This window comes from Echinops telfairi, unplaced genomic scaffold (assembly GCF_000313985.2).
Source record: "Echinops telfairi isolate 266 unplaced genomic scaffold, ASM31398v2 ScPeMD7_7424;HRSCAF=8462, whole genome shotgun sequence".
Classification (NCBI taxonomy): Eukaryota; Metazoa; Chordata; class Mammalia; order Afrosoricida; family Tenrecidae; genus Echinops; species Echinops telfairi.
Window position 1 is genome coordinate 69940151 of NW_022111324.1, and position 24709 is coordinate 69964859.

The following is a 24709-nucleotide window of genomic DNA, read 5'->3' on the forward strand; positions in this document are numbered from 1 at the left end:
TATTGTAGAGCAGAACCGGGCTGCACAAGGTGTTCCTGGCTCTGCCCATCGAGAAGCAACTCTGTAGGCCCATCTTCTGGGTGCCTCTGAGTAGGTCCAAACTGCCAATCTTTCATTTAGCCGTGGGCTGCCTACCCCTTTGTGCTACCCAGGGACTCCTCAGGAGGGCTCTAGAGTTCATGGTTTACCCAGTTTTTCTTGCTAGGTTGTCAAAGAATATTTTAAATGATCTATTCTTACTGTAAAAGATTGTAGAAAGGGTAAAGTGGCATAATTAAGGGTAGCACAATGCATGAAGCATGTAAAGGAAGGAATTTATTTATTTTTTTGGCTAGGCAATTGAGGAAGACTTCTTGAGGGAAGTGGGTTCTGGTCTTAGCTCTGAAAGATGGTGAAGTATTAAGAGAAAAACTAGTTGACCAAGGGTCTTATGGAGTGTAGAGGGACAGAGATGGGTGAATTGAATTCTCTGTTCATTAAGGAATTTTATAGAAGAGGGATGAGGGTATTCATAAGTTAGACAAGGATAGCTCATATCTTACTGCTATTGAGTCAATGCCAACTCCTAGTGACCCTATAGAACAGAGTAGAACTGTCCCAGTGAGCTTTCCAGACTGTAACTCTTTACAGGAGTAGAAAGCTTAGTCGTAGCCTTTGGAGTGGCTGGTGACTGTGAACTGCTGACATTTCAGATCCCAGACAAATGAGGAACCACTATGTCACCAGGGCACCTTAGACAAAGGTAGTGGCTCTAAATACTTGTCTGCTTCTGATATGCCTAGGGATTAAAAATCTCCTGAAAGTTGACACAGTGTTATAAAGAGCAGCCATACTTTCCCCCAAAGACACAAATGTACTGAAATTTACTAACATTAGCTTTATAGATTGGAAAAAAAGCGAAGAGATTGTATAATATAACTTATTATCCTATGGGCAAATTAACTGATCCAAAGAAAGGTAAAGTGACAGGTTAAAATAAATTATATAAATGTAATAGTTGCCTTAAATGCTAAACATTAAAAAATTATAATACTAAAATAGAAGCAAAATAAGCAATAGGGGGAAACATGTCCCAAAGGTGATCACAACAGAGCTGGGAGTAAAACCTTGGCTTCCCAATTCCAAATGTGGGGCTCTTACCAGTAGATCACCCCCAAGGACCTAGAAGACAGCACTGGGTAAATAAGTGGAAGGAACCATTTGTAGGCTTTGAACCTAAATGTGGAAATTGGCAGCAGCTACAAGTCCACTGCCCAGAGACTTCTCTTCAGGAAACATTGGAAAGGCATGAAAACATTCAGGCCTCATATACATATTTCATCTTTGCAAAAACGGTTCCTTCAATTGTGAGTGAAATAAAAATATAGTCTATGTAAGGAGAAAAATAAAACTTGTTTTTTCTTGTGAAAGTTTTAGTGCCTAGTGGCATTCTAAAATCAGGATGGTAATGCAGTGGTGTCCTTTTTCGGTCCTTCCTTGTTCTTGGGGGCTGTCACGTTGATGCTCCCTTGGAGTTACCCTATAGGATAGAGTCGGGCTGTCCCCTAGGGTTTTCTAGGCTGTAAACTTTACAGGAGCAGACTGCCAGATATTTTCTCCTGCAGAATGAATGGCTGGTGGGTTTGAACTGCTGATTTGGGGGCTAGTAGTTCAACCACTAGGACTCCTTTTGCTCAGCAATGGAGTCATCAGGACTCCCCTGTTCTTTATTAACCAAATTCAACCACAGACAATTTCTTTCCAATTCTACCAAGAACTCAGGTGATACAGCCTTGTGTATGGACTGCTTTCTGACTGGAAATGTTGAAGTGTGTGCCAGGAGCAGATGCCGTAGAGTGTGAGATACTTGGGCCCAATGGTTTTTATGTATCTCTGCGTCTCCAACAACGAGTTTAGTATATCACATTGTGGGCATTCAGTTTAGGTTCTTAAATGCGTGAGCGCACTCATAGACAGTTTTATTCTGAGCTACAAACATACATTCTTTCACAACTCACCACACTAAAACGACAGCCACCAAATCCCAGCCAGAGTGCCGTTCTGGCATGTGATATGATTTCCTGAAACATGCCTTGTGGTAGACAAGTCCCCCAGCTGGGGGCAGGGCCCCACTGCAATATAGATTAGATAGCATTCCTTTTTTTAGACCCAGTTTAATCAAGTGCAACTTCCCCTTTCCTAGCCCAGGACTAAAGAAGTCAGAGCTGCATTTTTATAATTTATCAGCCAGTAAATTACTACAGCAAAGGTCTTGTGTTAGGCCAGCGATTTTCCACAGGGAATGTGGCAGGTGGTGGCATTGGGACTGAGGAGTTAGACATAGTGAACTTGATATGGGGCTTATGCGTCAGGTAGCATTACATGTGGACCTACAGAGGTCAAGCAGGGTAAAGCTATTTTCCATTTTAAAAATTCATATTAAAACAACAAGACAACAACCAAAAACTCTCCTTCATTCCACTGAGATTTGGGGCTCTGGTATAAAATTATTAAACAGAAGATGTATCTTTTTTTTTAATAAAACTAAGTAGTGAGAGTGAACAAAGAAATAGGAACTAAGCCAACTTTGAAAAGCCTCAAGATTTAAAAACTAAAGTCGAAGTAACTAATAAAATCTAATATTTCACATAGCTATAGATTTCTTTATTTAAGGGAGTATCATTTCTCTCTATAGTCTAATATTCTATATTGTTTATGTCAGCAGAGAACAATAATTAGCATATATGTTAACTACATTTGTAACTTTAATTCCATTTCGAAAGTTAAACATTAGTTTGTGTGATTATGGATATAATCAGAAATGTTAAATACCTTAAATAATCACCCAACTTGATTCCCAGGTATAAATTTATAAGTAGTATTAAGTTAAGGCATGCTTAAAAATATTACACATTAACATAAGAACAAATGTAAACAAGAACCCATAATTTAAAAAGAACTCTTACTTAAAATTATAAAGGGGACGAGGTGGTCTCTGAGGCCCCTTTCAAGTCTATGAGAACTATGGCTCTAAGAGTCTTAGGTATACACCTCCAACCAAGGACAATGCAGACATTGCCTAATTGCTCTTTGCTCTTTCCAAGAGTAGAGGCAGCTGGCACTTTGGATACATGTTCTTGTCTGGAGGCCATTATTTCCTCTGCTTTGTTTCCCTTAACTGAATGGCAACCTCCTTCTGAGTATGACCTAAGCCTTCCAGGGTTTCCTCAAGACTGCACAAAGTGAGTAGAAATGAGGATTGATTGAGCGAAGGCAGTGGAGTCCCTGATTTGGACCAGAAGCAATGCCAAACCAGCTGACCTGCACTTATGAGGTCTGGGAGGCTTCTCTAACAGGTCCAAGTTAGAGCCCGGGCCACATATTCACTGAGAGGATGAAGCATAGCAGGTGTCTAAGAAATAAAAGCAGTGCCTGGGTGGTGCAAATGGTGACACACTGCTACCAACTGAACGCTTGAAGGTTCAAGCCTACCCAGCGACCCCTCGGAAATAATACCTGATGATTTGTTTCTGAAAACCACCGTCTTAGCGATCCCAAGGAGCATAGTGCTGCTCTACATCCTTAGGGTTGCAATGAGTTGGCGGCAACTAGACAACCCCTAAAAACAAGACTTGGAAATGCACAAGATGGAAGGCCAAAGGGACTCCAGCTTGTTCTTAGTTTGGGACCAGGAGGCACATGTCGGAGCTATAGGGATGCCATTTGTTTTTGTTTTTCAGATAAAGCCTAAGTAAGCAGGTCACTCTGGCCCAGAACCAACCCAACAGCACCTGACAGCAGCCACCACCAGTGGCTCTGCGGAGCTCCCTGCCCGCGGTGGCAGAATTGCCTTCATGATGTAAATAGTGACCATGTGTACGGGAAGCGTGCCTTTATTCAGTGCAGGATTTTATCTTCTTTCCTTCGAGTGCATTGATGGGGGCGTCTAGAAGTTCCCAAAGTGATTTCTAGAATTTGTATCATAGTCTATCAGGTCTGAAAAGTCATAGGACTTGGCAAGTTGGAACAACAGGAACCCTGGCACCCAGCTTCCTTCACCTCCTGCTGCTCTTTCTCCTGAATATTCTGCTTGCCCTTAAACTTTTTGCTATGTTCATCCAATGTAGGCGCTCTTGTTTCTTTGTTAAACCATAGGGTGGGTAAATTTTCCTACTTTTTTTTGCTTTGGTGGTTTTGTTGTGTCATTTGGGCCCTACCTTCCCCGGGAGACAAGCCCAGTCAATTTATCTGCAATTTAGATCATGGACAACCATCCTTCTTAGATTAGACATGTCTCATCAGAGGTCACTCCATCCTGCATTCTCCTCTGGTGAAAATGACCGCTCTGAAAGGTGACCCAGCCATCGCGGGGAAGAGGAGCACAGGGGACTCCCGTGACTGTGATGTATGATGATATTTCTGAAGAAAGTCAAAACCACTTGGAGAACATGTTTTGATGAATTGCAGGAAATGGCGATTTGCAATCACTCCACAGTTCCCGGGGGCTGATCGTCACTGGGCGATGATAAGTATTTTAACTAGCCTATTGTGGAACCGAGACCTAGGCCAGGACTCTGCAGAGGAGTTCTGTTTGGGCCTTTGTCTCTGAAAGAAGTGCTTGAAATGGCTTTTGATTTACCTGAGATTCAGTTCAACTTGTTTGCCGAGCAAAAGAATTAGCAGCTGGAAAAACAGCATAATTGTCAGCCATCAAGGCAGAGAATATCCCTCTCCCCTACTCCTGCTTCCAGGATCCATTTTCTCCCAGGAAGCAAGCCCACATTGTGAATCCTTAAGTTGAGCAACAGAATGCTGGGGAAAAGGTCGAACTTCCTTCCTAGAGCAAGGGGCTTCCACTCTTCAATAGTCATTACCGCCGGATCAAGCAGTAGCAGGGACCACTTGTCGCTCTTGATAGGGCACTAATCAATTCTAAGGGACACTACTCTTCCAGCCCTCAACGGAGCCATTTCAGAATATCCTTTTATAGCTGGTGATGAATTAGTTCTTATTGGAGCAGAGGAAGGCAAAACACAACTCTAAGAAACAACAGTTAACAAAGATGGAGAGAGGACACTGGCCCCTGCATTTGTTCCTTCTTCAGAAGCTTAGGAAACCTAACCCCTGAAATTCTCATTATATCATTTTGAAGGTGTTAGTGATCGCTCCAAGTCGTTGGTGAATGCTTCCCCATCTGCCTCGGCATCAAGTATGGTCTCAAGCACAAGCGCATGCCCCACACGCACATGTCTTTTGTCAACTGCTTTCTTTCAGGTGGTAAAACCCAAAGATGGGATGGTGTAGGAGCAAAACCCCTTCCAGCAAAGTTATTCAAGTTTTTCAGGGCATGAGATCTTTTTAGAAAAGCCTCTAGTGTTTTATGAAGGCCAGCGATTTAGGAAGTGGTGACAATGTGCAATCTTCAGAAAGGGGAAGCCTCGGAGGTGCTGTGGTAATAATGCAGTTACTTAAAGAACATTTAAACTACAAATATCTCTGTGGTTTTTTATTTGGTTCCACCCTATAGTCACCCTGTGAAATTTCTCAAAGCTTGGCTAATCACTTTAAAATGTCAGGCTTAGCAAAAGATTATACTTCTCCAAATGCCGTGGTCCCTTTACATCCCTCCACCCCCACCCCACTCCCACTGCCCACTCATCACTTTCTTTTCTTTGTAGTTCATAAAGGTAGCTAATTCAATTCAAAGATTAACTGGGAGGAAAATGGAGAGAAATTTAATTGACAAATGGGAGAACAATAGATGTGACCCTGAGGCCACAGGAAAGTTCTAATTAGTGATAGAGAAAATAACTAAAATAGCAAGAAAATATTGTGGGGGTGTGGGATTACTGGTTTTGAAGTTCAAGCATTCGACGCAGCACTGGATGTGATCAATTTATGTGAGCACGACCAGAAGGGTCCCAGTTTGGGTACACTTGCATTGTCCCCAAGGATCCTTGGGGGGGTAGTGGTTGATGTACCTGGCTGCTAACCAAAGTGTTGGCAGTTCAAAGTCATAAGCTGCTCCAATGCATAAAGACGTGACCATCTAGTTCGTTTAAGATTTGCAGCCTTGGAAACCCTATGGAGCAGTTAGAGTTTATCCTATAGTGTCACTATGAGTCAGTAGCAACTCAACAGTACTTGGTTTGGATTTTAAGCTAGGTCTCTAGGCCCAGTCCACAAGCTCTTGACTTCTTAATGTATCCTGTACTAATTCATCCACTGCCAATTATATCTAGTGTCTTTGGTGCCTTATAAATCAGACCATCAAAACAGGCCTTTGTGTGCTAACTGAACCCTGGCTTGAATGGCTTCTGATCCTGACACATTATGTGTGCAGTTTTAGAAAGCTTCCTTCGAAAATAATCACAGTGAGTACGTTTTATGTGCCAACTGTGCGTCAAAGTTTAAGCCAGGACATGCTTATGCATTATCATATTTTCTTACAGCACACTTCAAGGTGGTTATCATTCTCAAAATTTTTAGTGAAGCAATTGGAAAACTATTAGGAAGCAATCAGGAAGACTAAGCCAACTTATTAAAAGACACACAAGTACTAAGTAGCAGAACTGGAATTTGAAGATGTGTCTCTGATTACAAACCTCAAGTTTCTGCAAACAAAACGAGTAAGAAAGAAAACACACAGCTCATCACAAATACGCAAACACACCATTCTTTAAAAGTGCTGAGATTTTAAAGAGTCCTTCTACGTGTTGTTTTATCTAACAAGTAAAATCCTGCTTTGGGCTTGCAAAATCTCTGGATGGTGCAAATGGCTTGCACTCACTTGCTAGTATAAAGGCTGGCAGTTTGAGTACACCTGGGAGTACCAAGGAAGAATAGGCCTGGTGATCTTCTTCCGTTAAGATTACAGCCAAGCCTTTAAGACTCCAGACGCTATATCTTTTGATAGCCATGCACCATCAGCTTTCTTCACCACAATTGCTTGTGCACCCATTTTGTCTTCAGACAAACAAGCGACCATCTAGCTGAGAAGCAACAAAGTCCAAATGGAAGAAGCACACCAGCGTGCTTGATCGTGAGGTGTCAGTGGGATCAGGTATCAGGCATTAAAGACCCAGAACAAAATATCATATCAGTATGAATGATGGGGTGTGTAGAGTGGACACCCAAAACCCATTTCTACACAATTGGACATCCTCTTACAGAAGGGTCACAGGGAAGAGACAAGCCAGTCAGGGCACAGTATAGCACCAATGAAACACACAACTTTCCTCTGGTTCTTTAATGCTTCCTTCCTCTCACTAGCATGACCCCAATTCTATCTTACAAATCTGACTAGACCAGAGCATGTACACGGGTACAGATAAGAGCTTGCAATACAGGGAATCCAGGACAGATAGCCCCTCAGGACCAATAATGAGAGTGGCAATACCAGGAGGGGAAGGGGAAGGTGGGAGGAGAGAGGAGGAAACAATCACAATGATCTATACATAACCCCCTCCCAGGGGGATGGACAACAGAAAAGTGGGTGAAGGGAGACATCTGTCAGTGTAAGACATGAAAAATGTTTTTTCTAAATTATCAAGGGTTCATGAAGGAGGGAGGGCTGGAGAGGGAGGGAACAAAATGAGGAGCTGATACCAAGGGCTCAAGTAGAAAGAAAATATTTTGAAACTGATGATGGCAAAAATGTAAAACTGTGCTTGACATAATGGATGTATATATGGATTCTGATAGCTGTATGAACTCCCAATAAAAGAATGTTAAAAATTACAGCCAAGAAAACTTTATGGAGCAGTTCTATTCTGTGACATTAAGTGGCCATTGAGTCAGAACCAACTCCAGGGCAACCACCACCACCGACACCATGGCGTAGGGGAGGACGATGGGTGTTCAGCGGTAGAATTCTTGCCTTTTATGCCGGAGGTCTGGGTTTGATTCCAAGCAGTGCATGTCATGGGCAACCGCCACCTCGCTAGAGGCCTGTGCATTGATGTGCTACTGAACAGGTTTCAGCAGAGCCTCAAGACTAAGACAGATTAGGAAGAAAGACCTGGCAATCTACTTCTAAAAATCCTCCCTGGAAAACCTTATAGACTACCAAGACCCAATTCAGAATAGATCGTGGGGATGGCACAAGACTGGGCAGCATTCTGTTCTGTTGGGCATGGGGTCGCCATGAACTTGGTGGCAACCTGCTGGCAGCTAACAACAAAAGCAATAAGGAACATAAAACTTTCCATCTTACAGACTGCCATTTCTCCTGTCACCTCGCTTTTCCCGCACAATGCTCCTATTTTGTTGTAGATAGATGGGAAAAAGGAGGTCCCCCGAAAGTAACTTTCCCAAGGTCATCCTTCAGAAAAGTGGCACTTAGTAACTCCCATCAGTTCTTCTCTCACATTACTATTTCATAAACATCTACTTCTGTGAAGCCATTTTCCTAGGTGCCAAAAGACATAGATGAGCCCACCATGGGCTATCAGTTGCTATCTTATAGTCAATGCAGGAGCCACTGAGCAAGTCTTGAGCCCTCGTTTCCCCATTGTACACTCTGTTTATGACTTTTATGTGGCACTTAGGGTTTTCCCTCCTCTGTGAGACAATGCATAGCATCATTTTATATAAACATGGAAATAATTTATTTTGGGGGCTTGCTGTTCAAATAGCCTCAACGTTTCTCCACGTTCCATCTTCAGATTCCTTTGTTGGGACGAGATGTTTGAGACAGCAAGTGGTTTCTAAGTAACTTGGAGTGGAGCGTGACTGTTTTCACCATTGTGTCTCAGTTGATGATTTGCACACCTAGTTGCCAAGGCTACTGAGCAGTGCCCTTCCCTCCCCCATTCCCATACAGCTTTAAATGGAATCTGGGGAGTCTGTGTGGACTATGGACTTCAACTTAACAGTGGGTGGCAGGAACTCAGAAGTTCAATCCCAGACCTGCTCCTAATTTCCTGGATGACTTTGGGTCTGTCCATTAATCTCTCTCTATCACCGTTTCCTTCTCTGGAGGAGATAGCAAGAATAATGGGATGTTTTATGCATTAACACATTTATGATCCTGATGTGATCTGCAAAAACATGGTTTTCTGGAAATGCTCAGTGGAAACAGGTAAATCAAAAGAAATCCAGTTTCTTATTCTCTAATATGACATATTGATGGGGTCTGTCTTTTTCTGATGGCTATGCTAAGAAACTAGAACTGAGATGGATTAAATAACTAAGTGGTTTTTTACCTTAAAAACGACTTACATTTTCAGATATTCTATCCTTACTTACCTAAAAATAATCACAGTGGCTGTTAAAGTTGAAGATGAGTTCATGGGGAGCTTCTTCCAGTACCAGGACTAATAAGATGAAAAGCTCATACTTTCTCAAGAGAAGTATTTTCATTAGTCATGGTAAATGGGCAGCTAGACCTGGTCTCATTAGGACTTTGGCTGGAAATACTTAAATTTTTTTTGCATAACTGAACACTTTGGTTATGAATTTTACAAATATTTTATTGAATCAGCATGACTTATATGAGACTAGGGAGGACAAACTAACCTCAAAGATGTCATTCTGGATGAACTGCATTATATATTCTCTGAGAAATGTCTTTGCCTATTTTAACTCTATAAATTCTTCTGTCTCTTAGGAAGAGGTGAGTAAGCTCCAAGGAGAACTCAAATCATATGTGCAATGACCCTGTGCAGGATAGAATTAAAATATGTTTCCATTATTAAGATGCTGTCAATTCTTATTTTTAAAAAGTGTTTTTGCAATTTAAATTCATTGGCTTGTTTTTAATTTTGGCAGTTTTCTTGATCAGGGACTATTGTCTTGGCATTCATACTAGAAAAAAAGGGAAACAAATGGTCAAATATTAGCTCATTTTTTAAAAATCCATACAATTCATAGGCATTTCCTTGTAAGCTAGAATTATAGTGTCTGCCTTTTCAGTGAATTACCAGCCAAATGAGTCAAAGTGGGTCATGTGGATCTGAGATAAATCTGGGAATGTCTAGAGTAGATAAGAGGTCCTAAACAGACTGTTTTGGAAAATGCCCCCCTTGTGCATTCAAAATATAAAAAACTGGAAAATAATATGAGTATACGGGCTCTTATTATAGATATTTTATTATGGAAATATGTAGTGCAGAAATGAATAAAAAGCATGAATTGGTTTTGGTTTGGGGTGTGGTTTTTTGTTTGTTTGTTTGGGTAGTCTAGGACCCTGGGCGGTGCAAAAGGTTTGCATTAGGTGTCGTGGGTTAGCTGGAGGGGCTACTAATCATGGATTTGGCAATTCAAACCTCTGTAAAAAGATGAGGCTTTCTGCTCCTGGTAATATTGATAGTCACAAGAACCCACGGGGTAGTTCTACTCGATTCTTTTATTAAAATCATTTTATTAAGGGCTCATACAAATCTTATCACAATGCATACATACAGCTATTGTGTAAAGCATATTTGTACATGCATTGCCCTCATCATTCTCAAAACATTTGCTCTCCACCTAAGCCCCTGGCATCAGCTTATCATTTTCCCCCTCCCTCCCTGCTCCCCCTCCCTCATGAACCCTTGATAATTTATAAATTATTATTTTGTCAGATCTTGCCCTGTCTGATGTCTCCCTTCACCCACTTTTCTGTTGTGTGTTCCTTAGGGTTGCCGTGAGTCAGAATGTACGCATGGCAGTGCAGAAGAAGAGTCTGACAGTCTACTTTGATAAAGATTACAGGTAAGCAAAGTGTCCGGAGCATTTCCACTTGAAACACATGGAGTCTCCATGAGGGAGAATGGATTCAAAGGCAGTGTTTCATTATTTCCTTGTTTGTTTTTTAATTAAGGAGGATTTTTTGGTATCGTCCCAATCTGATAAACCATTTGTAATCAGCTGTGTTCTAAGGATCACTATATATACTATACTATACAGGTGATTATAAGGATCTCTGATATATACTAATTTGAACTTATTCACAGGGTACCACAAAACTCTGATGAAACTAAGAATATTGTGAGAAATAAATCCATGAGTTAATTTAAATATAGACTTCCAATGTATCTTACAAGTTGTAAATTCTCTTTCACTTAGTGTTTCTGGAAATTGTGGTCTAGATTATTCAGCAGTGCTATTGTTTAATGTTGTACAATTTCTGACTCATGGTGACCTTGTGTATAGCAGAATGAAACTTTGTCTGGTCTTGCATCATCTTCGTGATCATTGATATGTTTGAGTCCATTGTTGTAACAAATGGATATTCAGATCTAGCTTTACATTTTTAAAATTAATTTATTTTTAAAAATCTGACTGACATACCATTCGCGTATCATATATTTCAACAGTTTAATCACATTCTTAAGAGCTGTACTCCCATCACGATAATTAACTCCAAGGCATTTCTGCAGGGTCCTCTGTGTAGAGTAAGACCTATATTCTTGTTTATATTAACAAAAGCCACGGAATAACATTTTAATCTAAAAAGCAACTTAAAATTTTTGAAGTGCTAAAAATAATGAGGGAAGTGGCAGGTCAACTTATGAATGAAAACCCTATTTAAAAATAAAATGTAGGTAGAATATTAGAACATCCAAATTACTTATGTGACAGCATGGTACAAGGAAGACAGAAAGAAGTCAAGGCCCCATGTCGGGGGATTTTGGGAGAGACCATCTTTCATTAAGCTGGGGCACAAAGAGGTACATATTTAGGGCTGAGCCAGAATCAGATCTATGCAAACTATCTCCTCCTGAAACCTAGGAAATGCAGAAAAGACTACATCAATGTTGAGTAGAAGAGAGAGAAGATCAAAGGGAGAAATTCCAACCGTTCCTAAGATATAATGATGACAGACTGTACTGACTTGTACTCCATACCTATTTCACCTGATCGAATCCCGGGACCTCCTTTGTTAGAGGTGTTTCCTGACTAGAAGTGCATAGAGGTGTCTGGCAGAAGTAAATACAAAGTCTTTCTATTGGGAGATAACATTTCTACTATAGTGCATATTATTTTTCAAGGTTAATGACTAGCAGGCATTCAAAGAAAGCTAGGCAGCCAGCGAGACAAGAAGAAACCATCAGTAGTAGCAGAAATAGAATTAATCTGGAATTATCAGCTGTAGCTGAAAAACAAGTAAGCTTATAAAAATTAAATTAATAAATCCAAAGCTTGAAGCAATCTACAGGAACTAGAAAACCATAAAAGGTGACAGAGAAGACATTCAAGCTTGCAGGGCCTCAGGCCTAACTGAAAGGTATAAAATGATAGAAAGCACATTACATTTTATCCTTGAAGCTTCTTCCCTGAATCTGATGAGCAATAAAGCTCTTAAGACAGTTTCTTTGTAAACCTCAAGGAGTCAAGTAATCAGATATATATGGTATATCTTTCCATCCTGTATGTCATAATTGCCCCAGCAAGCCAATGGAAATGGTTGTCCAACATTCCTTCTCACATCCACATAAACCTACAAACAAGAACACACCGAGCCACATGTAATGGCAATTTGGCATAGAGTAGGTGCTAACTGTTATATTAATGGTAACTGCTTTTTCGTTCCTTCCCCACAAGTATGTCATTTTAGCACTGATATAAGGTTCTCGCCTTGCTTGGGTCTCTATTATAAGGCAATTTCTATAAATCTCACTTGAAATCACAAAGAAAGTCTAAATTAAATTCTGCATTTGGATTTGTGAACAGTTCATCTTTTGAGTATCAAATGTCTTTAAATTATTTTGAACACCTTTTTTAGGGTGTATATTTTTAAGTATGTATGTACATACACATGTTCGTATATGTATGTAGGCGGACCATGTTTTGTGTGTGCCTGCGAGTTTGCATGTGCAAGGTGTAGGGCTATGTGTGTGCATAGGTACATGAGTGATAATAAAATAAAAAGTGTGCATGCTATGTGTATTCCTGCAGCACTTACAATTCTGAAAAAGATTTGGTGTGTTAGGTTATAAATCAAGCCTTCCTTCTTTCCTTAGTTTTAGGCTTGACTGCTGACAGTCATTTGTAACCAACTCACCCTCCACGCCCACACTCAGTGGAAACATGGCAATCTGGACAGTTGGGCTCAGCTCCGTCATTCAGGTTTATGAGGAATTAGCTCCAATTTAGTGGAAAACTGTTTTCAAAGTGGACATGAGTCACAGGCTAGTGCTGTGAGAAGTGCGTTCACATTGTCCCAGGGCCCTGTGGTCTACCAGTTCCAGAAGTTACTGAAATTAGAACAAGACAGATAGTCAGGAGGTTGCATTGCTGCTCCTAGGACCAAGTATAAAACATTATAGATGTGTGTATATATGTATGTGCAGTGTGTGTATATGTGTGCATGCCTGTAAGTACGATGTATTTATGTCAGAGTGCATGTGTGTGCATGTGCATAGTTCTCTTTCTGTGTATGTGTGTGTGTGTGTGTGTGTGTGTGAGAGAGAGAGAGAGAGAGAGAGAGAGAGAGAGAGAGAGAGAAATGGAGTATGTTTATTCCTGCAGCCTTTAGTCTTAATTAGAAGGTAATGACTTTCGGTTTCTGCTTTGCCCAAATTTTACTTTTTCATTTTCTTAACTTTTATATTGACTTTTGTCAACAGGAAAACAGAATTGTGGTTTCAATCCTTCCATTTTTGAAAATCCTTATTGGAAAAAGCAAAACAAAACAAACACAAAATCTGTACGTTTCTTTTCAGTACATTTAGTCCTGAAGGTTAGTTTGGGTCTTCTTCCACACCAGCCTGATGGGCACGAGGTTCCCCGGGTTCAAAGGCATCTGGGATCCCCTCAGCACAACTTAGAAGCTGGTGAGAAAGAAGTTTCTGGCACAGAGTGGCAACTCAGGACATGGATTTTAAATAAGCAAACGAAAATACAGCCGATTGAGAGCACAGAGTTAAAGGCACTTGAACTTCTAGTCCTGCATATTTTTTATCTATAAAATAGAAATGATACCTACCCTTTTAAGATGTGAAGATTAAAAAGAATTAGCACAGATAAGTTGCCGAGCACGGTAGCTGGTACATGGCAAATACCAGGGAAATGTAAGTATTAAGATGATCACGGGAATCACTTTCTTCTATATAAGCAGGAAATAGTGGTATCCAATGCCATTTTTATTTTAAGAACACACATCTAATCACATCTTTAAGAAATGATAAGATTGATGTGGACTTTATCTGACTCTTCTTATTCTATTTCATTTGGGGGCTCACCTCTACAGATGCAAAAAGCGTCAAGGATGTGGCCAAGATTCCAGCAGCTTGCATATCCCATCTAAAGCCTATCATCTTGGTCCAGGGGTTCCTGGAAAGCCCTCTGATTGGCAGGAAAACCCTCATTCTCTTTGTCTTCCCCACTTCCCTTAATGTCAGTAACCTCCTGTGCCGAGTCCCCCTGCAATCTGGGAAGAAAATGGTTTTCATCTGCCTAGAAGCAGTACGTGTGACCTGAACAAATCAGTCTTGGGGCTGTCACATTCTCTGATGTAAGAGTGATTATTCACCTCTTTTCTTAGCTGGTTTCTAAGGAGCGGAGGCTAGCAGGCACTGAGAAAAGTGGGATGATGTGACCAGGTCAAGAGCTCTGGGGGAAGTAGGACTGGGGTGGAGAACCATCACCTCCCTCGGCATCACATTGGCCTCTGGTGGCTCACAAGCAACTGACAGACGGCTCAATCATTTCCTCGGGGCCAGCAGGCTCCCGGCACCAGCTGGCTTTGGCATTAATGCTCAGGCCCTGACTGACAGGGAACTTGTCCTTGGCGGAACCCTGGGGCCTGCAAGAGCCTATTCAAACTCTTCCATTTGTCTGTTGATTTACTGTCCCTGTTGGTCAGTTGTTGACCCATCTTTCCTCTCTGTTTGCTCATAGTACTCCAATGAAGCCACCCTTTCAGAATAGATTTGGTTGATGATTTCCTCAGGAGCTGTGGAAGCAAACAACACAGGCAGTGCACCTGTTAGACTTTAATGTGCAGAGAGCCCTTCAGGTAGGAAGGCCCAGGAAGAGAGACTATGTCGGTCTCAGCCCAATTGAAGTCCACATTTGCTATCAGAACAGTAGGAGAAGCCCCATTCATTCTCTTTCAAGTATATAAGTTATTTCATTTCTAGTTCCATTTGGAGCCTACTGCCTAGAAGTCTGATTCGGGTCAGTGGGTTACTGAAGAGTATGATTCCAAATAATAAATATCAAGGAGACGGTGATGGTTAGGAAGCAGCCAGTGCACACCCCAGATGGGCAGGGGGTTTGCCCCCATTCATTTAAGGAAAGGGTAGAGGCATGAAACATTGCTTGTTCAGTGGCAGAATTATCCCCCTCCTGGAGGTAGACCCAGTTCAATTCCTAGTCAATGCACCTCCAGCACAGGCAATACCAAACACATGTATGTTTCTTTGCTTCTGAACAGACTTCAAAGGAGCTTCCAATCTAAGATGGAACAGGAAAAAACAAACAAACAAACATCTGGTGATCTACTGAAAATCAGCAAGTGCAACATCCTGGGATCACCACCGTTCACTCATATTGTATACAGACTCACCAGGAGTGGGGGGTGAGGGGGGACTCAGTGGCAGCGAACAATGATATGAAAGCAAAGACAACCAGTCCACCACTGTCTTACCTCACAGACAGGAAAGTTAGGACAAGTGCCCCCAGCCCAGTTCTCAAGAGCTACTCTGCTAGACTTGAAGAAAGACAGATTTGATTAGATTAAGTCTCATTGTTTCTTTATCATTACGGAGGGGTCCTCAAGGAGATGGACTGACACAGTGGCTGAAAAAATGGGCTCATGCATATGAACAATTGTGAAGCTGGCAAAGGACTGGGCAGTGTTTCGCTCTGCTGTGCGTCAGGTCACTGTGGGTGGAAGCCAACTCAATGGCACCTAACAACAGAAACCAAATCAGAGAAGGGTTTTGGTCAAGAAGTTCTGCAAAGTTCCTTGATAGTCTGTGATTGTCTGACTTATCATAGAATACTCAGTTAATTGCATTAAAACAATCTTCTGAAGCATGAGAAATCACCATCCTGACCTGGAATATTTCATCTAAGTTCTATTGGTTTCAATAAATATTTATAAGAAGCAGAGTCACAAAAGGCCTTGTTATTTAATATCGCCTTAGTGTAGCTTGCCAGAGTACAATGATAACAGTGCTCACTAAAGAAGGGTGTGCTTACAAGAGCTGCTTTGTGAAAATGAGAAGCCAGCCACTACAGGTGAGGAAAGAGTGAGGATGAGTAAAATGTAGATTTCTCTTTGACAATATCTTCCATCTTTGATGGAAGCCATTGTTTCTCCTAGGTTTTAGAGAAACCGTCTTTAGAGAATATGCCTTCTAGCATTTGGAGGGCATTCGCTTCTTGAATTATTCCCTTTTGGTGGTGTGTTAGTTTGGCTAGACTAGAGAAACAAGTTCATGGAATATTGAGAAAATGTCCCAATCCAGTCCAGATCAAGTCTGTAAGTCCGATATTAGCCCATATGTCCGGTACCAATCTATAAAGTCCTCTTCAGACTCATGAAACACATGCAATGATCCTGAATGCAGGAAAATCACAGGCCAGTGGGTGGGAAGTCATGTGGATCCAATGGCACTATAAGCATTTCAGTGCTGGCAGGGGTCTCCATGAGGTTCCTCTGACTCCAGAAGTCTGGCTCCATCAGCCTCTCTCCATCTGTCTTCTCCACAGGGATGTCTCTCAGGTAGTGAGCAGAGAGAGTGTGTCTCCTGCCTCCAAGGAGGAAAAATAGAAGTTCCCAGAATCCTCAGGAGAAGGCCATGCTCACACAGAGGCCTCATTGGCTATATCCTGATTGACAGGCTAGACTCCACCCCTATACTCTTAATCCTCAAATTGACACCACATTATGTAACTACACCAGGTCTTGTCTACACAATGACCTGCAGCTGCTAATCAAGACACCTGCGCAGTCAGTCATGCCAGCACACATGCTGACCACTTTTCCTTATCTCCGGCTGAAATGATGTAAGACCTGGGAGAATGTTTCCCTTACCCTCTGGGAGAAATTTCCACTTTAACACTAGATTCAAAAGAATTATCCTCAGGGAACTGATAGTTACTAAATGTACAATCTTTAGGAGGCTCTGGCCATCTTTATCAGCGTGAAAGGATTCTTTAAAACATGATGTTCCAAATCCAAACTTCATTCTTTGATTCACTGTTTGCAATTTGCCCAACCGTAGCGCATGGCCATCTGGTCAACAAAGACTTTATGTAAGGACAGCAACCTTAAAGCCTAAAAGAAAGTAAATTTCTCCTAACAGCAGATGAAAGGATGAAAAGAGAATGGAGAAAGAAGAGGAAGTGGTGGGGGCATGAATGCCAATCAGAATCAGTGGACAGATATAATTTGATTTTTTAGATCCCTTATTGGGTTCAGGGGAAAAAAATCTCTTTAAATATTTCCATTTGAGAAATGTTACTTAACCTGGGACTGGTGGCTATAGAGAACTAGGTCAATATTTCTGTGGGTGGAAGTATTTCCTGGGGGAAGGTCAAATCTACAGATTGACTGTTGCCATGGTCAGTATTATCGTGGGTAAAGCACAGTTATCAGATAGCTTTGGAGCATTGTTGAAGCCTCTGATCAACCAATGTTACTGGAGAGGAGGCTATCCCATGTAGGTGCAAGGTAGACTGAGGTGATGAAACAGATTGCACAAAAGAGGCTTCAAAGAGTTCATTGGAAAGTGTATTTTTCCTTTAATTCGATTTTTATATGAACCTTTTGAAGGTCCCAAATATTTCCAAAAGACATCAGTGCCCTATGTGTTGTATTAAGATGTGTACTATTCCGGCAAACCTGTGTCTGACATTCTCAGTAATTATCATTGTAAAATTTCCCTGATAATTAACCCCAGTTGTTTGTGTTAATAATGCCCGTCCATGAAAGTACTGATTCTGTACAAGTGAGCAATTCAGGTGTGTGATATGGAATTAGCTTTCATAGGCCCAATGTTCCTTTCTGAACAGGGCTTTAAAAAATTACTACCAGGGACTAATCAAAGACAACATTAATGGAAGATTGGTATGCCCCAGGGGGATGATGGATAAGATTCTACTATAAATTAAAAAGGAAGTTTTGAAAGGGAGCCACACAGATAAAATGAACAAACATAGATCCCGGAATAGGTTTTGGGCTTGCCCTAAATCCTAGCTCCAAGTTCAGCCCATTAGTACTTACACAATGGCCCTGCTTGATACTCGCCCTCAGGAAGGGAACAGAGAAGACAGGGGTGCTACCAACAACATGTGGCAAAGAAATCAGATGGTGCCCAGCTAACAGATAATATAGCGTCTGGGGTCTTAAGGGCTTGTCTCCAAACAAGCAGACGTGTAAGTGAGATGTCAACTAAGTCCACATGGAAGAAGCACAACAACATCAGTGACTCAAGGATTATAAATCATATCATCTGCGTCTGAAGGAGGGAATAGTATCAGAGCCAAAATTGTGAGATTCTAGTTGCGAAAGACGATGATGACAGTAGGAGCCCAAGACACGTGTGTGGGAACTGCATAGGAAAGAAGCGTGGGCGATCTCCCTCTCTCCATCACTGAGGGCTGGGAGGACAGTGGTGACTAAACAGAGTGCACTGGAGAGACGAGTCTAGAAGATCAAAGGGATAAGCCTGACTGGAACAGTTAAAGCCCTGTCACTTGAGCCCCCCTGTGATGCGCCCTGGATCTGATCTGGTTTTCAATTTTTACTGTGTTTTTGTTTGCTCACATTAGAGTTTATCTCAAAGTGTTATGTTATTGGGGTCAGCCTCTTGGAGTTGTGTTATAGGTCTTTCTGGTTTGGTTTGGGGTATATGAAACCCAGGATTGATGAACTTATAGGACAGAAGGAGAATCAGGTTTGAGGGGTGGGGGTGGTACAGTGGGGGTGGGGGTGGAGGGGTAAAAAGGAGACAATGTCAGGGAGTCCAGGAAGGAAAAGAACATTTGGAAACTGATTATGGTAGCAATTATATAATACTACTTAACGTGATTGGACTATGAAATGATATATGTATTAACTCCCAATTAAAAATCATTAAAAAAAATAAAAAACAAAACAAACCGAAAAAAAAAAGACAAAAATCAAAACCAAACTCTTGTCATTGAGCCGATGCTAACCCAGAGTGAACATAAATATATGATTTCCAACGCTGGAAATCTTTACCGGGGAAGACAGTCTCATTTTTCTCTTGTGGAGTGACTGGGGGTTTTGAACTGCCCACCTTATTGTAAGCAGTTTAACTCTTATCCAACATCTGCTCTCTCTTTACATTGTAATGCAATAGGATGCAGTACAAATAAAGCTTTAGGACTTCTGAGGGCATATCATAAAAAGGCTTACAAATTCTACTTGGACCTCTTAGTGGTTTGGCTTTCTGCAGTATGCTCCCTCTTGGGTCCAATGAGGGGCCCTTTAACTGAGCTTTCAGCAGACAGACATTGAGTCCTGTATGATATCTTATTCAAGCACCCTTCTGGGGTAGGCCAAGGAAGAACTGTAAGATGAGCCCCAGTCAAACCACAGAGCCACATAAGAAAAGTGACACATTTTTCTTTCAAGCCATAACACTTTGGGGTGATATATATATATATCACTATGTATTTCCACTCTCCTGGACCTTCATGTCTCATAGGATAGATGTCAAACAATAATTAAAATTGTCAATCTGGAACTGAGATATATATATATATGCACAGTGATAGAACAGTTGGCTGTAATACTTTAAGAACGAGGAGTACTTTATTTCCTAAACTCTATTCTTAACATTTTATAGGCTTACTTTGTATCTCTTTTTTTCAAAGCAAGCCTTCTTAGTATATGTGAGGGCGCTTCAAAAAGCTTGCATAAAATATAATTATAAATGAATAGAGGTTTTTCCCCATAAACTTTCTGAAGCCCTGTCCTATAATTAGAAATGAAGCATATTTGGGAATATGTGTATGGGTCACTACATAGGAATATATTTTAATATGATCATGCTTTAATATTTTATGTGACATTTGACTGATTTATTCTCACTGATAGTAATAGGGTGCTGAACCTAAGTCCGTGAGACCTTTGATTTAGTATCCGAAATTCAGGACAGAAAGGACATCCACATTTCTAAAAAACCAAGAACAAAGGTTCCTCTTTTCTTTATTTTTTTTTAAAAAAGATCTGGCTCATATAAAATTTATAGATATGAGCACTTTTTTAAAGACATGTGAATTAATATATGATTATTTTTAAAAAGGAAAAAGTATCTACCCTACAAACACATACATAATTTGCACACACTGAAGAATTTGGGAAGAAAAAGAATAAAGGAGAAGTGAGGAAGAAAGGGCTCTGTGTGCAATACATTGGAGATTTTAGCCAACCTGATACATTCGGGTAGAATTAGCTGTGCTAGAGGAATCTAAATGCCAGTGTGGTATGTGTCGTAAGGAGACAGAGATTCATGGCGTCCATTTACAGAGGAAATCCTGATACAGGGTTTCTAAATTCCTGAGCTATTCCTAAGTGGGAGGAACTACTGGCTAATTTGGACTTTAGATATAGAACATTAATCTGTTTAACAGCAGGCATAGTGAAATAGCAACTTAAAACAAAATTTATAGTTTTCTTAGCAGGAGTATTAAGAAATGTTATGCAAAAATCAAATTGTGTCTAGAGAGGATTATTAACCTCATGCGATCCCATCTCGTGGTTGGAAATTGTTCAGTCTTTTCATCTTGAGAGGTGATGAGCCAAACTGATCCTAACATTCTTTCCTAGAGGATGTGTTATATAGAGCAATACAAGCAGGGCACAAGAGGAAAGAGGCGCAGAGAGCTGGGAAGATGGAGAAGAGGTTTCCTAATTGTCAGTAGGTTTCTTTTCATTTAATCATTTTATTGGGGGCTCGTACAACTCTTATCACAATCCATCCATCCATCCACTGTGTCAAGCACATTTGTACATTTGTTGCCATCATCATTCTCAAAACATTCACTTTCTGTTTCAGCCCTTGATATCAGCTCCTCACTTCCCCCTCCCTCCTCCCTCCCCCTCCCTCATGAACCCTTGATAATTTATAAATTATTGTTATTTTGCCATATCTTACACTGTCCGACCTCTCCCTTCACCCACTTTTCTGCTGTCCATCCCCCAGGGAGGAGGTTATATGTAGATCCCTGTGATTGGTTCCCCCTTTCCACTCCACCTTCCCCCCACCCTCTCGGTATCACCACTCCCACCACTGGTCCTGACGGGATCATCTGCCCTTGATTCCCTGTGTTTCCTATCTGTACCAGTGTACAACCTCTGGTCTAGCCAGATTTGTAAGGTAGAATTGGGATCATGGTAGTGGTGGGGAGGAAGCATTTAAGAACTAGATCCTTGTCAGCAGTGTTACAATGGGAAACCCCAGGACTAGAATGTCCACGTCTGTGACCTTAGTCTTCCTTAATCCTGGAAGGAGACATGAACTTGCCAGTTGATTGATAAGAATCTGCTTTAATTGAAGCCAATGTTCTATTCCTCAATTATCTCCACTTCTTCCGTAATGAACTTAACATAATCAATCAACCAACCAACAAACAAAAATAGAATAGCCATTCATGCAGGATAGCTTTATTGTGCCAGGCAGTCTGCTAGGCTGGGAGATACAATGATGAATAAGGTATAGAGGACTATGTATTTCCACTCTCTTGGACCTTCAAGTCTGGTAGGATAGATGTCAAACAATAATTAAAATTGTCAAGCTGGAACTGTGATACGTACTGGACCTGAGGGTTCATATAAATATATACGATAAAATGTCAGACATGGGGAGTTAATAGGAGGTGTTTCTCACTATAAATTGTCAATTAGACCCAGAAATAGGATGAGTAAGAAAAAAACTAGGTAAGAAGAGAAGAATGTTCTAGACAGAAGAGCAATATGCACAAAGACCCTGTCTGCCCAGAAGCAGTGCTATAGCACGACAAAAGCCAGCTCTTAGAGAGGTGATTTATGGCCGCCCCAGTTCCAACTCTTGCTCCCTTTCTTGTCTTTTAGGTTCCAGTCGTGTAGCAGTGGTTGTTGTTAGGTGCCATCGCGTCCATTCCAACTCATAGCGAGCCTGCGCACAGCAGAATAAAACACCGCCTGGTTCTGTACCACCGTCACAGTTCTTATTTTGAGCCCACTGTGGCAGCCACTGTGTCCATCCACCTTTTTGAGGGCCCTCCTTGGTTTCACTGCCACTTCACTCTACTAAGTACATTGTCCTTTTTCAGTGATGCGTCCCTCCCTACAACGTGTCCAAAGTAGATGAAATGAAGTCTCGCTCTCCTTGCCTCTCAGGAGCATTCTGGTGTACTTCTTCAAGACAGATCTGTTTGTTTGTCAGTCCATCATGGCTTATTCAATATTCTTCACCATCACCATAGTTCAAAGGTATCTGCTTTTTCTTCAGCTTTTCTTACTCGTTGTCTAAGTTTCATGCATATGAGGTGATTGAGAATATCATGGCATGAGTTAGGCTCACCTTAACTCCTTAAAGTAGCATCGTTGCTTTTCAATGCTTTCAAGAGATCTTATGCAGTAGATTTGCTAAATGCAGCATGTTGTTTTATCTCTTACCTGCTGTTTCCATGAGCATAATTGTGGAGCTAAGCAAGACAAAAGCTTTGACAACCTCAATCTTTTCTCCCTTTATTATAATGTCACCCACTGGTCTAGTGGTGAGGATTTGGGTTTTCTTTACCTTGAGTTTAATCCATACTTAAGGTGCAATCCTTGATCTTCATCAGCAAGTGCTCTCGGTCCTCACTTTCATCAAGCAAGATTGTGTTATATGTACGTTGAAAGTTGTTAATAAGCTTTCTCCCAATCCTGATAACTAATTCTTGTTTATAGAATCCAGTTTCCCTGATTATTTACTTAGCATACAGTTGGAGCAAATATGGTCAGAGGATACAACTCTGACACACACCTTTATGGGTGCTTTTACTACAATTAAATTGATAGTATAATGACTATGTTCACTGTTCTTAATTCAATTCATTCAGAAATAAACAAAATCGGGCCCTACCTGTTATACACATATCAACAATGTTTCATAAATTCACGATCAAAAAGGAATTTCAGATGGAAGCATAACAATTACCTAGAATACAGAGCAAAGAACAAACATGGTTTGTTTAAAAGCCAAAGCACTTTTTAATGTCGGGTGAGGTTATAGTTGTAAATGCATTTACCAGGGGAAAATGATTTCATGTAAATGAATTATGCTTTTAAATCAGGAAGTTAATTAAAAAGCAGACAACAAAACAGCACAAAGGAAAGAAAAAAGTCACAGTAGAATTAACCATCCAGAAACTGCATCTCTGATAAGAACGAAAAGGGGCAGACATGGCCAGAATGATGAAGACAAGGGGAAAAGCAATGAACTGCACCAGGAAACAAAGAATATATCGATCTGTTGTCAGCGAGACGAACACAGGAGTTTAAGATTTTAAAATGAATGACACCAGTACTTTTAAGTTCTCAGATGGGATTTTAAGGAATATACCCATTACCCAAGTTGTTCTGACATGGAGGGATCCCGTGAATATAAAGACTTTAAAAGGAACTGAGATCAGAGTCACAGGTCATACCAATTATCAAACACCACTGGGTCACACTAATTGCACTAAAAACCTAGAGATTTTGATAATTTCAGATTATCCTTGTAATTTTATATTATCCTTTGAATACAACATATTCTAGAGATAGGAACATGAAAAATTAACACGGAATCCTGGAGACCCGTGGTTCAGATTCACGAGGTGCTCCGTGGGAGAAACGACCAGTTGATCTGCTCTCAGCCTGAGAGACCCTGTGGTGCAGCTCTATTTCAGCATGAAGGCTTGCTTTGAATTGAACTTCACTCAATGGCACACAACAGCAACACATATCAAAGACAGTAAATGGAAAAGAAAACAAAACTACAGGTTAACCTCAGTTCTAGGTGTGGATGTAAAAAGGCAATATCAAATTATTAGGAAAAAAGATGCTATTGTTGTTAAGTGCTCTGACTCACAGCAACCCTGGGTACAGCAGAAGGAAGCATGACCCAGTCTTGCACCATCATTACAATCTTTCCTATTCTGAGGCTACTGTTGCAATCACTGTGTCAATCTACCTGAGCGTCTTCCTCTTTTTACCTGACTTCACAATGTCTGAGGTCCACCAGGGATGGGTCCCTCGTGACTATCTGTCTAAATAAGTGAGATGACGTTTCATCGTCTTTCCTCTTATGCAGCACTCGGGTTGGTTTGCTTTTCTGGCAGTCCCTGGTACGTTCAATGTTCTTCCTCAGCATAATTCAAATGTGGTAATTTTTCTTGTCTATTCTTTATTCAATGTCCATTTATGCAGGCATCGGAGATGGTTGGGTCATGCACACCTTAATTTACATGGTGTTATCTTTGTTTTTGAACACCTTAAGGAAGTGTATTGCATCACATTTGCCAAATACAATTCGTTGTTTTGATTTCTTGATTTCTGCTTCCATGGGATTTGATTGTAGACCCACATAAAATGAAATCATTGACAACTTCAATATTTTCTCCATTTATCATTATGCTGGTATTGCTTCAGTTGTGATGATTTTTGTTTCCTTTATGTTCAAGTGTAATCCATATGGTAGTCTTTCTTCTTTATCTCTAAGTGATTTCTCCAAGCCAGGTGGTATAATCTGTGTATCACTGGCTGTTAATGAGTCCTCTGCAAATCCCAATGCCAAATTCTTCCTAGTATAAT